This window comes from Podarcis liolepis (assembly GCF_965112155.1).
Source record: "Podarcis liolepis genome assembly, chromosome: 5".
Classification (NCBI taxonomy): domain Eukaryota; kingdom Metazoa; phylum Chordata; class Lepidosauria; order Squamata; family Lacertidae; genus Podarcis; species Podarcis liolepis.
Genome location: NC_139556.1, coordinates 39241934 through 39256767, shown reverse-complemented (window position 1 = coordinate 39256767; position 14834 = coordinate 39241934). Strand labels below are relative to the sequence as shown.

General features: G+C 43.4%; 1 protein-coding gene across 1 annotated transcript in view; it reads right to left on the bottom strand.

Moving 5' to 3' along the window:
• Positions 1–3276: 3276 nt before the first annotated feature.
• Positions 3277–14834, bottom strand: part of KIF20B (kinesin family member 20B) — a 119164-nt gene continuing 107606 nt past the window's right edge. The window contains exon 34 of the transcript XR_014526174.1: positions 3277–3299. The gene's annotated coding sequence lies outside the window, so the exon portion shown is untranslated. The remainder of the gene's footprint in view (positions 3300–14834) is intronic.

Genomic DNA, 14834 nt, shown 5'->3' with positions numbered 1-14834 from the left:
TCACACAGATAAACATACCGGATAATTTGGTGCCTCTTAACTGTGTTGTTGGTGAGATATATTTTGGCCCCCATTCATGCAGGGCAAGTGGTGTTAGGAATGGTTTTCATTTAGCTTGCATCTTTTTGTGTCCACTGTACCATAATATTTTCAAATAGGATTGTGTTGTCTTATGCAGTTCCTGATCCTCTTTTACACACAGCATGGAAACACAGCACAGCTTGAGTGCCCAAAAGGCCAATTATGGGAACATGTCTAGTTAATATATTCTGGTGGTATGTGTGATAATGTCCTGTAAACATTAACTGCTATGCTCATATTCAAGGCTAAATATCTCACTATGTGTACTTGGGTAGCATCCGTCTGTCTACTCTGAGTATGACTAACATATAGCCCATTGTGATGCAACTTGTTTTCTCGTGAATTATCTCTTACCTTGCACAACCCATTTTGGCAAAAAAGGTTTCTGGCTGCAAAGGAGAGAGGGAGGGGGGAAATGGGTTCCTTTGAGTTGGGAAGTTCTACCTGTGTGTAGAAAGCTGTGTGTACTCTCACAGCATCATAGAGTTGGGAGGTACCACAAGGGTCATCTAGTCCAACCCCCTGCAGTGCAGGAATCTTTTGCCCAATGTGGGTCTCTTAAATGGTATTGTTGCCTGACACCCCAATCTCTGAGTGGTGTGAGATTCTGTGGGTTCCAGGCACTTACCCAGAGTTCAGTTTCCTTGGAATGAGGGACAGTGGAGACTGTGGGGATCTTTATGATATATGGTTTATTTACACATATATGCAACCTGAACCTATGATAGAGAGGTTCGCAGCATTAGCACCCCAAGAGGGTCTTGTTTCTCCCATAGGCACAGCTATGTTAAAAACAGAAATCAAGTAGCACTCTCTTTCTCTGGCTTCCCAGCCTGCTTTCTAACTTCTAGCTTTTAGCTCACATCAGTCAGCTCTGGCCTTTGAGTTTCTAACAAAAACAGACAGCTGAGGAAGAGAGACCCATCCATTTGCCCTCTGGCACAGAGCCACTCTCTCTGTTATCTTAACAACCCATACTTAGTGGGCCATTGCCAGGCTGGCCTAGCTATTGTAGCAATTGAATCTGTGCTGGATCCAGGAATTAGAAGGGGGTTCAGGCATGCAGCCGACTCTTTACATACTCATAACAGTGTGCTTGGCAGTGATCCTTTGGATGCAAACTTGGGTGTAATATTATTCAGTGTGAGTGGTTTGTGTATGAGTGGTTGGTTGACAGAAATAATGTATGAGGTAATGAATGATTGCAGTGGTTGTGAGAATGCATGGAGAGTGACTTTCTTCTTATTGATATTGTTACTATGGATAAGGATGCACTTTTGTGTTTTTTTTAAATGTAAATCCCTTGACATTGTTACTGTACTCATATTTTTATTGCTTTGAGATCGACAGATCTAAATGGAATAATAATTGATAGTAGTAGTATTATTATGAATAAGAGTTGATAACAGCACCCTTCAAACTTCTGGCTTGGGGAAGATTTCTCCCCACCTTTGCAATGCCAAGATTTTGCTGTCTTACATTTTTAAAAAATTATTTGCTGATTAGTTTATGGAACTTTATTGTACTCTACTATATATTCTGTTTCAATAAGTTGTTCACTTCTTAGGGGGCCTTTGGGCCAAAAAGAAGTATATAAATTGTAATAATGATAAGAGTTAATTACAGTATATAGAGGCACCCCTGGAATGGTTCCCCTACCTGATGCATCCTGAAGCTAGTGGAGGAGATCATTCATCGAGCAGGAGCCATACTACAGCATCCAGCCACATACCAGTTCAGCCACAAGGGATCCAATTTCCTAATTGCACATTAGAGCTAATGTTTCCTTAATTAAGTCAGTTTCTAGTAAGGAAGTAATTATGGTTTAATGTCACAACCATTATCTTCACGCGTCCCTAATGGCCCAGGTCTGCTAGGTCTCCTTGTCTATCTTGGCTGATGTCCAAGATTTATTTATTTAAAAAGTAATAATATTAAAGTGTTTTGTTGAGGACTGACATCCCAGCTATGCGGTCACATCAGAACACAACTGACCAAGACTCGAGCCTCTCATGAAAAACAGAAGCCCAGCTCAACTTTGTATTTTAATCACACATTTACTGTTACATAACCAGGAGTGGGTGAAGAGAGAGTAAGATTTTGTGCACCATCTTCAAGTCCTGGCCTCCTAGCCTTCAGCTGAATGCAGGGCCAGCTCAATAATGAAACAGAATGAGTGTGTGTGTGTGTGTGTGTGTGTGTGTGTGTGAATTGACCCCCCTTCCAGCTTTTCATCTCATTATCAATTGGGCTGTCTGGCAAAGCTCTTTGTTGACCCCACTCTCTCCTCCTCCTTGTCTTGCCTCACCTTGCTCTGAGAAAGGGTGACACCAGAGTGAGGGCTTCTGGGTAAGGTGTCCAGGAGCATGCCTGGGCTGCTGCTGGGTTTTGTCAGTGCAACTAGAAAAGTTGTTTTAAACTTATTTTAAAAACTGAAGAATGGGGGGGAGGGATAGCAGGAGGAAAGAGGAAAATGGTGATGGCATTAAGAAGAAGAGGACATGGAGGTGCCACCTGCCACCTGCCTGAGGTCCTACAATCCTTGGCATCAGCTCTGGTTGAATGTCTGCATAAGGCCTGTTGTTGTTGTTGTTGTTGTTGTTGTTGTTGTTTTATTAAACTTATTAGTCATTTGTCACCCAAAAGGTCTCCAAGCAACAAACACTGGAAAAATATATATGCATAAATGTATTATATGATAGAAAAGGGGGAGATCATATAACAGTAATATTCCACACAACACATTTGGGAAATGGGGGGGGCAGACATTGGCAATAAACAAAACCATACTCCCACCCACTAACTAACAGGTAAGAATAAAATCTCAATACCTTCCCACAGCCCAAAACTCATTCACATCCACCTGGTGATCCACCACAACACGTACATAAAGCTCATATCCACAGAATGGAAGATAGTTACATCCCATGGGGCATGCTCTTCAGGGAGTTGGCTTCAGGCACCAGGCCTGTTGGCAGACCAGCTCTGCATTAGAAAGCTGTCTGCAAACGTGACATGAAGGCTGGCAACATCAACGCCACCATGTAAGACTCCCTTACAGATGGCCATAGTGGCTGGAGCAGACAAATCATATATCCATGGCAGTGACCAGAAGAGGAATGACCACTGGGGGAGTGCAGAGACAAGAAACCCCAAGGTGTACCTGTAGCAGCACAACCGGACGCCTTCATCTGCCCCAGCTGCAACAAAACATGTCTCTCCTGTCTCAGTCTCTACAGCCACAGCAACCACTGCAACCTTCCAACATTCTGACTTCACTCCACAGGAATTTAACCTTAATTATTTACAATTTTTGTTTAACCCGCAAGAAAGAATGGCTTTTTTGCTGGCTAGGTTCAGTTGTAATCCTTCTAACCTCCTTTGGGGTAGCTTTGCGGGTATGGCAGAAGGAGGATCTGCCCATGTGATGCCCACCTAGTGGAAACTCTAGCTCACATGGCCCTTAATTGTAAAATATATGATGATCTCCCCCAACATTTCTTAGACCACCTATGTATCCCAACATGGAAACCAGAGACAGAGTTTATACACTTCTTATTACAGGGGAGAGACTAGGAGCTCACCAAGACAGTAGCCAAGTTCCTCTATTTGATTTTCTGCCACCGAAGTACGCTACAGGACCCTGCCCTTGCTGGAGTCCCACAGAGGTGAAATAGATTGCTCTCCTCTTCTTCCCTTTGGCAAAGGACTGTACTGTTGAAATGGTGACGAGATCGCATTGGCCTATTTATTCTGAATGTTTGTAAGTGATGCAAATAAAGGTTTGATGATGATGATGATGACTTCACCCCCTCCTCCTTTGTCTCCAAGAACAAAAGAATGCCAACCAGCTAACATGATCTGGAACTCTAAAAGGGATTTCCCAATTGTCTGAGCAGTGTTAGCATTGTATTCACTTGTACAGCCAGGGTATTTGTGATGTAGCTAGTTGAGCTGTACCCCCACACTGCCATTCACATGTAACATTCAACAAGCGCACGGTCTGCGCGCTTGTCTGCACAATAGATAAGCTGTAGAAATCAGGTGCACAATCTAGGAAATGCCCCCAGAAGCAATGGAGTCAAATTGCTGCTTGATCTGTTCACACCATCCTTATTCCTGTTCCAAAGAGGAAACAGATAAGAGTGAAATTGCCATTTTTTAGAGTGATTCTATCCTTGCAATGATTACAGTCATCCCTATCCCCTCCTGTCCTCAGGCTATTTTCATGTCGCCATTATCGGACAGAGTGGAAAACACCTTTACTAGTGTTGCTGCCTTGCAGAGCATCTCCACGAAAATTATTCATCCCAGCTGCATGCTAGATGTGCATACACATCCATTAGGCTGACATGGGAAATGGTTATGACTAACAGCATGGGCCGAATGTGCCTAGGTTGCCAGCGGCACGTTTTAATTTCCAAGTAGAAGTTCTGTTTCAAATGTCACAGTGCTTGTAGTTCTCAACGCACAGATTGAAGTTGCAGAGTTTTGCCAGCCTTTCACGGGCAGCCTCTGGGGCTTTTAAACTGTAATTGTTTCAAATAAAATGTTAACAACCACTGGCTTTGGCAAAGAACGTTCCTGCCATTTTTGTTCTAGAAAATGTCACAGAAGCAATGAGCAAAGCTGCTAGAAGCATGTGGAGGGGGGAATCCTGTCTGCTTTAAGTCAGGGCTGGGGGACATTTGGCTCTGCATATATTGTTGGCATCTAACTCCCATCAGCCCTGGGCAGTGCAGCTAATGGTTAGGGATGATGGGAGTTATAGTTCAGCAACATCTGGCGGGCCAAAGGTTCCCCAGCTTTGCTTTAAGTTCATCCTCAAAAAGAATACATAAGTCACTGGCTTTGAGACAAAATGCAGGTTCGCAGATTAATGGAAGTACATTTTGCCATTTCACTTCCCACAATACATTTGTCTGAGCAAAGTCGGAATGGATGAGGATAGAATCATTTATGGGATTGTCTCTGATGGTCTACTCTTCAAAAAAAACATGCCAGTCAAAGGTGCTTTAAAGTAAAAACGAAATAGTTCCAAATAATCCAGAATCTCTCTAGATTCTCTTTTCTTTGTTGTGCTATATAACATGGCCATATTCTGTGCTGCGTCTTGCTTATCAATGGAGAGAGGTTTTTTACTGTATATATGTTGTTGTTTAACCTTTAAGCAAAAAAGCAATAAAATATATACCGTATATATATATTTTTAAAATGAAATTGCTTCCTTCTTCTGTGCTACCTGGCCATAGTGGAACCTGGTTTGCCTTTCATCAATGCACAGAAGGAAGAATTCTTGCAGAAGCATCTTCATCCCTCACAGCAACTTTATGTCTGGAGAAGCAATGGCAACCAAAAAGTATCACTTTTACTTAAAGAAATAAGAGGAACCCCTAGTGAAATCCCACAACTCTAACAGTTCGTGCCTACATGTTTCCTAGCAAATATGTTCCACTGAACTCAATGGAATTTACTCCTAATCTAGGCAGATGGATATAGGATTGCCACCTAGATCTGCATCTGTGCAGTCATTTACCTCCAGCAGAGAAACAAATCTCAGTTAAAGAATAGTTTGAGGGGAGAACTACATTGGTTTGAAATGACTGGCCAAGTCTTTCACTGCAGACATCTAGTACATCAAAATTGCAGACAAGTGAATTTAAGTTAAACACTACAAATGATTCAAAATAATGTTACAAGCTGCCCAGGGAGGTTTTCTTCTTCTTCTTTTAAATAAAACCTCTAAGGAACAGCTATGGAATTACTCTTCTGGAAGAACTGAATGCTAGATAACCCAAATGTTCTGCTTTGTAGCTTTGTTTTTCTTTCTGATTATTTCGGAAGTAGAGATGCCTTCTTGGGGCAGGATCTTTCATAAATGTCACTTGTAAAATATCCCACAAGTAAACTGGATAGCAGCTTGTGTGTCTCAGTAGCTGCTGAGCATTTAATTATTTCTTATCTCCCCACTGTCATCAGTTAGGATTTACAGTGCTGGGAACTTATTGTATTGTTGGTTTCATTTTTATCCCACTTTTTGTGGCTGAAGCCTCGCAAAGAGATTCATCACTCTGAGGAGGTGGGGTGGGACAGATGTTCTGCTTTTGCACTGCAGATGGCGGAGGAAGGAGGTCACTTCTTCTGAACACTGCTGGAATGGGGACTGATTCCCACTCAAAAACGTATCTTTGTCTTAATACCCATCTTATCCATCCTCTCTGATATTCTTCTCCTTTTTCTTGGTTAATGAAGATGTTCAAGTCATGCCTAAGTGTAGGAAAGCTTCCAATGCAATAACAACCTGGTGGTTTGTTTTGTTTTGAAGAGTAATGCATATTGTGCCTCGCCATAAATTTGTTGGAGAGAAAGAGCTGTCATCAGTTCTTCCAGAGCAGCATTTTGAATCACTCCGTTTAAGATAGCATCTTTAATATCAAAGGGCAAACAGACTAATAGCAACGGCAAATGCAAAGAGAAACACTCAGAAGGCAGTGTCAAGTACATGGATATGACCCTAAGGGCAGGAGGCAATGGGCTATTTATCTGTTTGATAAAACACCAGAATTGGAAGGGAATTAACAGAACTAACACTGGCCCTAGCAACAAGATGTTGCTGCCCGCTGCTGTCCAGGGCCCCAGCCACTGGAGGGTGTCATGTTGCCTACAGAAGGGTCATCATTTGGAAAACTGACAGTGCTGATAGTTAGAAGGATGTGGCCAGTCTATTGGTCCAGCGCATAACACCATTGCTTACAAACTTGCACTGGCTGCTCATATGTTATTGGGGCAAGTTCAAAGTTCCTGTATTAATTTAGGTAAAGGCAAAGGTACCCCTGACAGTTAGGTCCAGTCGTGGACGACTCTGGGGTTGCGGTGCTCATCTCGCTCTATAAGCCAAGGGAGCCAGTATTTGTCCGCAGACAGCTTCCAGGTCATGTGGCCAGCTTGACTAAGCCGCTTTTGGTGAACCAGAGCAGTGCAGGGAAACGCCGTTTACCTTCCCACTGGAGCAGTACCTATTTATCTACTTGCACTTTGACATGCTTTTGAACTGCTAGGTGGGCAGGAGCTGGGACCGAGCAACGGGAGCTCACCCCGTTGTGGGGATTCGAACCACCAACCTTCCAATCGGCAAGCCCTAAGCTCTGTGGTTTAGACCACAGCACCACCCATGTCCCTATTATTTTAATAAGGGCCTTGTAAATATTATTAATTGACAAGGCCCCTAACAACAAGGATAAATTAGGGACCACCTGGTCCCTTACATTCAAGCCCAATCGCTGAGGACTTCAGGGAGCCTCTGTTAGTGGTTCCTCATGACTCAGATGCATGATTCCTTTCCACTGCAAGACATGCATTCAGTATTGTGGGCCACATTCTGTGGAACTCTCTCCCAGCTAAGATTAGGCAGGCTGCCTCCCTGTTGAGCTTCAGGTGCTTGCCAAAGACCTTAACTGATGTTATCCATCGCATGCTTTTAATTCCCACCTCCTCTTAGTAACCTTCAGTCAGTGCATATCCCGTGACATCCTGCTGAAATCCTGTAACTTTTTATACCAGAAATGTTCTGGTTTATTTTTGTTTTATTTTTGTGGCACTGCAGCCCCTCCAGACAGCAGCAATGTGGCAGCACTGGGGAAGCATCGCGGGGGGAAATCCACCACAAATGCACTATTATTGTGTCAAGAACATGTTTCAGAATACACTGACAATAACACACCAGTCTGAAGGGACCCTTTGTCATCCTCAGCACCAGCAATCTGGAGGATGATGATGATGATGATGATGATATCTTCCCTTATAGGATTCCTGCAAGGATCACAGCTAGATCACATGCAGCACTTCCAACACTTGCATTTACTGCACTACAGCTACTTGTTATTATTTATAGCAGTATTAGTATTATTCAGCATTGTCTACCTAAAATGAAAGGACAAAAATATCCAGCTATTCTAGCAAAAAACCCTTTAATATATGACAATGTTCTCAAGATAAGCTAACTGGTTGCAAACCTAGCAATCAGCAATGCTCAATTCAAATGCCTCTGTATCTTATTTGCATCAATGATGTGTCTTGCGAGATAGTTAAATATAGTTCTGTCTTAGTCAGAGAACATGCCAGAGTAACACTAGAAATGATAAACAGGAAAAGATTTCCTATAATTGACTTTTTGTTTTATTTTTAGTGATTTTGATATCTTTTCATATGTTGCTATTATTCAATAGTCTCATCTCTGAGCTTATGAATATCGTTAGTCATTTGTGTTTGGGAACTTCTTAGTGACTCAGTTTACAGAAATAAAGCTGGAAACCTTTGGATTCAGCCATGGTCAAAAGGACCTGAGAATTACATCAGCTGGACCTACTGGAGAACCCTGAATATAAGTGATGCTTGAAATAAAAAAGAGCCATGGACCATCTAGAAGTCAGAGGCTAGAACTACCAGGATGGTGTCTGAATAAGCCTGTCAACAGCCTTCAAGAGGGTGCTGAGGGAAAAGACAGGATAGATGGCTGAACAGTTAGCAGCAAAGGGCTAGTAATGTTCCCAGTCCATTTTGTAGCACTGAAAGAGAATTCCTATGTACTACACCCTCTCATCCAATTGGGTTTAATGAAGTGTACAAGGCTAGAGGCTCCTATTAACTTAGCCACGACAATCATGGTGCATATACATTAGAAAGGAGCTCTTAGGCATTTTGCTGCTTCAGACAAAGAATAGAAGTCTAGGTACAGAAGCTAACTGGATGGGTAGTTGAATCGTACTTTAATACGGAGAGCTGGGCAACTTCCTGGAGGCAGCAGGCTCACTTAGAGAGCACAGTTATGGAGTACACACCGTTCTGTCCTCTAGTAGTTGTGGGGTACACACCGTTCTGTCCTCTAGTAGAATGAGATGACCAGGGGTCTCAGAAGGAACAGCTCAGAACACTCCAGCATATGCTGTCAGAGAAGAAGAAGAAGAAGAAGAAGAAGAAGAAGAGGAGGAGGAGGAGGAGGAGGAGGAGGAGGAGGAGGAGTAGTAGTTTGGATTTGATATCCCGCCTTTCACTCCCCTTCAGGAGTCTCAAAGCGGCTAACAATCTCCTTTCCCTTCCTCCCCCACAAGAAACACTCTGTGAGGTGAGTGGAGCTGAGAGACTTCAGAGAAGTGTGACTGGCCCAAGGTCTCCCAACAGCTGCATGTGGAGGAGCGGAGACGCGAACCCGGTTCCCCAGATTACGAGACTACCGCTCTTAACCACTACACCACACTGGCAAGTGCCTCCCTGTGCCTAATGGTAGAGCCAGCCTTGAAGTCTTGGGGCCATCCAATATTGGTATAAAATTGTCAGGAAATGCTGGATCTGTGCGCAGCTCACTTGTGTAATGAATCTGAGCTAGAGGTGGCAATTAGGGCTGTGCAACCAATTTGACCGAAGTCTGAATCCCAAACCAAATCAGGCCGATTTGTACCTATTTGTGCCAAATCTATACCAGCTTGAGGCAGTTACAAATTGCAACAGAGTGGGATGGGTGGACCCAAATTGATTTTCAGAAGTTTGTGCCAATACAGAACTTTAAAAAAGTCTCTCTAAAGACAGTCTGTCTAAAAAGTGTTGCAGCTATTAATTACAATACCATATAAGGAGAATGCCAGGGTGAGGAATAAGAGAAGGGGGAAGAAGGAAGCCGGATTTTGTTTCCTTCTCAACTAGGGCTAGAATCTCACCCAGCACTCTCCAAGCACAGAGCTTGAGGAGTATTAAAATCCAGCAAACACATACTGCCTTCACACTTTTCCAAGTTCTGTCTCTTTGAAAGAGTTTGGTGGCATATGTTCACCTTGTGTTTGGTTTCCTTCACAGTACCCTATCTAGCCTTAAACGTTTTTCTTTCCCCATCCTTTCCCAATAAATCCCAGTCCAATTCCCATAAAAATGATAATAATTGTTTATTGTCTGTGTCCTAGGCATTGTGATTTTCCTTATCCCCCCACTGTTACACTATGTTCTGTTTTCTGTGTCTTTTCCTGTTTTCTTTTGCTGCTGTTGTTGAAAAAAGCAAACTTTTAAGATACCCAGCACAAAAACTCCTGGAGCTACCTGCCTGAAACAAACCTGTCTGTTTGCTGCATGCAAGTGAATGGAAGTACAATATTTGGATTTCCGGATCTGGGTCCATATTGATCTCAACCAAATCAGGGTCAGATCCAGACAATTAAATTGGGCCTTGAATCTGATCAGGTAGGCCTTGCACAGTCCTCCATTCAGTCCCTAGATTGACTTTACACCCAGGCTGGCCACTAGACCTTCCTGGATAGAAAGAAGTATAAGGGGGCTTCCTGTTCCAGTTGAGTCTTGCTTAAGCAACATTGTCTTCTTGAGTTCTGGCTTGGCTCCTCTCTTCTTGGTCCTGCCTCCTAGTTTGTACTTTGGTTCTGATTTACTTTTCAGTCTTGGCATTTTCTGGATGCCTGGCACTTGGTGCTGGATTCCTGGCTTAGCCCCAGACTGCTTCTCACAGCCCAGCCTACACACACACACACACACACACACACCTTTGCCTGTGGTGCTCTATCCAATAGATGTTTAATATCTACAATAAAAGGTGGGCAAAAAAAGCAGTTGAGTGACATTTCCTGCTAGCCAATCAGCTCTATCTGTAGCAAAGTCTAAATCCGACAGACAGAAAAAGCTTTTGTTTCTCACTGATAGTGTTGCAGAAAACATTTGCTTTTTCTGAGCTTTATTGATAATGACATGGCTGATTACAGCACGTCAGATCTGCAATCATGCCTGGGGCAGCATTCTTTCTCCCACCCCCCCACCCCGAAAAGCAAATAAAACACTGAGTGAAACATTCATGAAACTCTGTGAAATAAATACAGTATAGATTGCCTTTAATGCTCCATACTTCAATATGAATTGTAGCACAAGGCACAATAGGGTTGGTAGCAGTGGTTAAGTGCATTCATTTGACAGCAGAAATGCCATGGATGAGGAAACAATAGGAAGTTATTTAATTGAAAGACACTGAATACCTTGTTGATGGGCGTGGGGGAGTATCCTGTTTATACTGGTTGTTTCAACATGGTCTACTGCCAACACAGGCAAAAAAGCTATAATCATCAGGCTAGCAAATGAATCCGATATATGAAGCAAACATTCATTGTTGAGTGGCTAGCATTTGTGTAAGTAGGAAACGAACAATGAACTCGGGGGAAAGTGATATCTGAGTTTTGGTAAAGGTTAAGGTTCTCATAAGGAAAAGTAGGTTTCTGGCTCTCATAATGAAAAGTAGGTTTCTCTGCTTCTTCTAGTCTCATGTTAATCACATCTGTTAGTGAATGCTGCTAGGACGCTTTTAGGAGGCTAGCTGAAGGTTGCTTAGGCAGGGTAGACACATCAGCAGAGGCCCCCTAAGTTTGTAGGCGAGGGTCAGGAGGCGATCAACCCCTCATTTCTTGGGAAAAGCTCCTCTCAGTTATCATATTTATGTTTACTTCATGCTGGCATCTCCCAGAAGCCAAGTGTAGCACTTCTGCACTAGGCATAAGTTGAATTGGTTGAGAATTAAAGGGAGAAGCAGACAATACATTGCAGCTATTGTCATTCTAAGGCACGCATGCACACACCCTACAACCTGGAGCCCAGATCTTCTACAGATACATCGGAGCATCTCTCCACCTCTGAGGCCTCCATTTGTCCCATAGTCATCAGACTATGAGCCCACAGAACTCTGGCCTCCGTGGAATCTGACATCTTCCAGCACCAAGCAACAAATATTAGCCAACATATACCAGATTCCTAGGAGACAGATCAAAATGGCAGAAATAACTGATAGTCTGCAGGACCATGGAGAGGTCACACTGAGCACCTTCACCTGGGCAAAAGTGGGTGCAATGAAGCAGGTCTCTGCTGTATCTGCAGGGGCCACATCCGCCTTGAAATCACACCACTCTGCTGTCCGTGACAGCCACCCATCTCACATTGGTCCAAACAAATCAGAGTTCTCATCAGTAAACATGATGCACACATTCACATAAACAAATGCAAGCCCATAATGCATAATTACAGCAGGAGTGCAGTATAGCTCCTTTCTTTTGAAACTGATGAATGATGCTTCAGCAAAAGAAAGCTCCTTGATCATAATTACAGGTTCCACTTTCCCACCATAGTTTCAATTATTAAAATAATATAAAAGTAAGTTTCCAAATTTGAAAACAGTTAAGTCTGTTATGGATTCAAAAAGGGAAGTTCAGAAACATGGCACCAACTCAGGTAACACGTTATGCTTTTCTTCCGTGGAATGTCTGTTATGAAACTTGTTTATGGGCTACAAAGTCTAATTGCTTAAGATAACACTGTTCCTTAATCAAGGGCTCACACCTCCATGGATACTTAATTTGATTTGACTTGGGTTAGCAATTAAACTTAGGGCTGCTTCATATTCTCCATGATGGTAAGTGCTCGTTCATAGCAGGAAACAGCAGCCATTCTCAGCATTCTGGATACAGGTACTGATATTACAATATTGTTTTGCACAGTGGTGGAGGAAGGGAGCAGGGGGGAGGGCCGCCCCGGGTGCCAGCCTGGGGGGGTGACATCGCCGTGAGTGGGTGCCTCCCCTTAAGATGTTCGCTCGGGCGGGTGCCTACCCAATTGGGACAATAGCTCTCACGGACAGGCGCCTCCCCCTTGGGACGCTCGCATGGGCAGGCACCGCCCCATTGGGACGATGCTCGCATGGGCGGGTGCCTCCCCCTTGGGACACCCCCACGTGCCACGTGCCATGCCCCCGCTGCCCCAGGTACCAAAGCCCCTTCCTCCGCAACTGGTTTTGCACATGTGCTTCTCACATGTAAGCATTGCATTTTCTAAGTGGGTTTGCAAAATATTTCACGAATACTCAAAAAGGGGTTCCAAAGCATCAAACCACTAATTCTACATGCCCATGTAGGCTTTAGGCTCGTCCCTTAGAGAGAAATGTCCCCATGCCACCTGGCAAGCTGTATTTCAAATTGAGATTTGCAATGTGGCCTGGGGACCAGCTTTTCAAAGGGATGTGGGGAGTCAATAATCTCACTGGGGACTCTTGTTCCTGTCTAAATAACTGTACAGATGCGATACCAGTGGTTTAATTTTGATTTCACATGATGCTCTTTTATCCCAGTCATATAATCTGCCTGGTAGCTCTTGGTTTGGCAAGGAACTGTAGACTATTTCAACACACCGCTGTGTACAGAGATGAAGAAAAGGTCTTCTCCGTAGGTGTCCTTGTTGAGCCTTGAGGACCAGAACTTTTTCTAAGAACATGAATTTGAAACATTATGCACTTCAGTCATAAAGTCATTATGCTTCTCTCTGTTTGCAATTTTCCTGTGTTCCTTTCATTGATCCTAGAATTAGCTACTCTCCAACTGAAAGAGGCATGTAAATTGTATAAGCCAGCCTCAGATCTTGTTCATCCATGACAATCTTGTGATGAACCATTTTTGTCAATTAAAACAAGACTTTGTGCATTAAGTAGAAGAAAAAATACTTTCATAATTGGATATTTATTCATTTTTGGCAATGTGCCTATTTATTCAGGCTTTTAACATTTGTTTCATAAGGCCAGTATATTATGGTCATTTTTGTACGTGTGATTCATAATAGATGATGAATTTCAAATAGAACCGTTAGTATATTTTGTTCTGTTGGTCTTGTTTACAACTGGAAAGGTTGCAGCAAACTGTAAAAGTAAATGTAGATTACAGTAAATCCTAAATTGTATAAAATTAACTTTGATGTGTCAGGAAGGAGGGTGTCTAAGTGAATTAAAGACCCTCCTAGCTAGAATGCCACCTCCCACTGCTTTTACTTGGTAGAAGGAATAAAGGAATGAAGCGCTGGCAAAAACAAACTTGTCATCTAGCCATCTCAGTGACAGGCCATCTGGGCATTGGACGTAGAAATTGGACTTCCCTCCCAAGAACTCACATCAATGCTTTGAAGCAACAAAAAATTATTTGGAACAAAGCCACAGAGACCCATTAAGATATAAATTGTCAAACAAAGCTGGGAGTCCACAGGAGGACCAATGGGCCCATATACTCTCCCAATGGCAACCTATGTGGGGTCATGGCACCCAATCTTTGTCAGGGGTGATTCCCCAGCACAAGGTTAGCTCCTATCAGCTCATGCTCAATGCCTTGGCCAAACCTACTCTTTCCTGTAATCAATAAAGTTCTGGCCTAATTCAACCCAATACCAGTCTACTGTATCCATTCTTGTGGCCCTCCCTGCACCTGGAGCAGCTAACATGTGCCTGTGCCAGCAATGCCCACTCACCTGGGACTCCGGGTGGGCGGCCTTTGCCACATGGCACAGCCTTGGTGTGTCCAGGTGCTACCATCTCCCAGAGTGGCCGGAGAAAAGGATGGTCACCTGGTGCCACCCACCTCTGGTTGCATTGGGTTCCCAGGTAAGGACAGGCAGTGCCCTCACGGCCAATCAGAGGCAGGGGCTTGGGGACCGCGTCCAGTGCTTTTTTCTGGGGGGACGCAGAGGTACACATACACCTAAACATTTTGTGAATCTAAGTTTGGCCGCATTGAGGGGCAGTATTTCAATACAAGTAGGAAAATGAGAGTGAGTAGCCCTAAACATTTTTTAAGAAAAAAAACAACACTAGCTACGTCTAACAACATTTGGGTGTTAAGATCTTAAGATCCAACCATGTTATTGACAGATAACATAACTATCGCGGGAACCACCATTTATACAGTTTT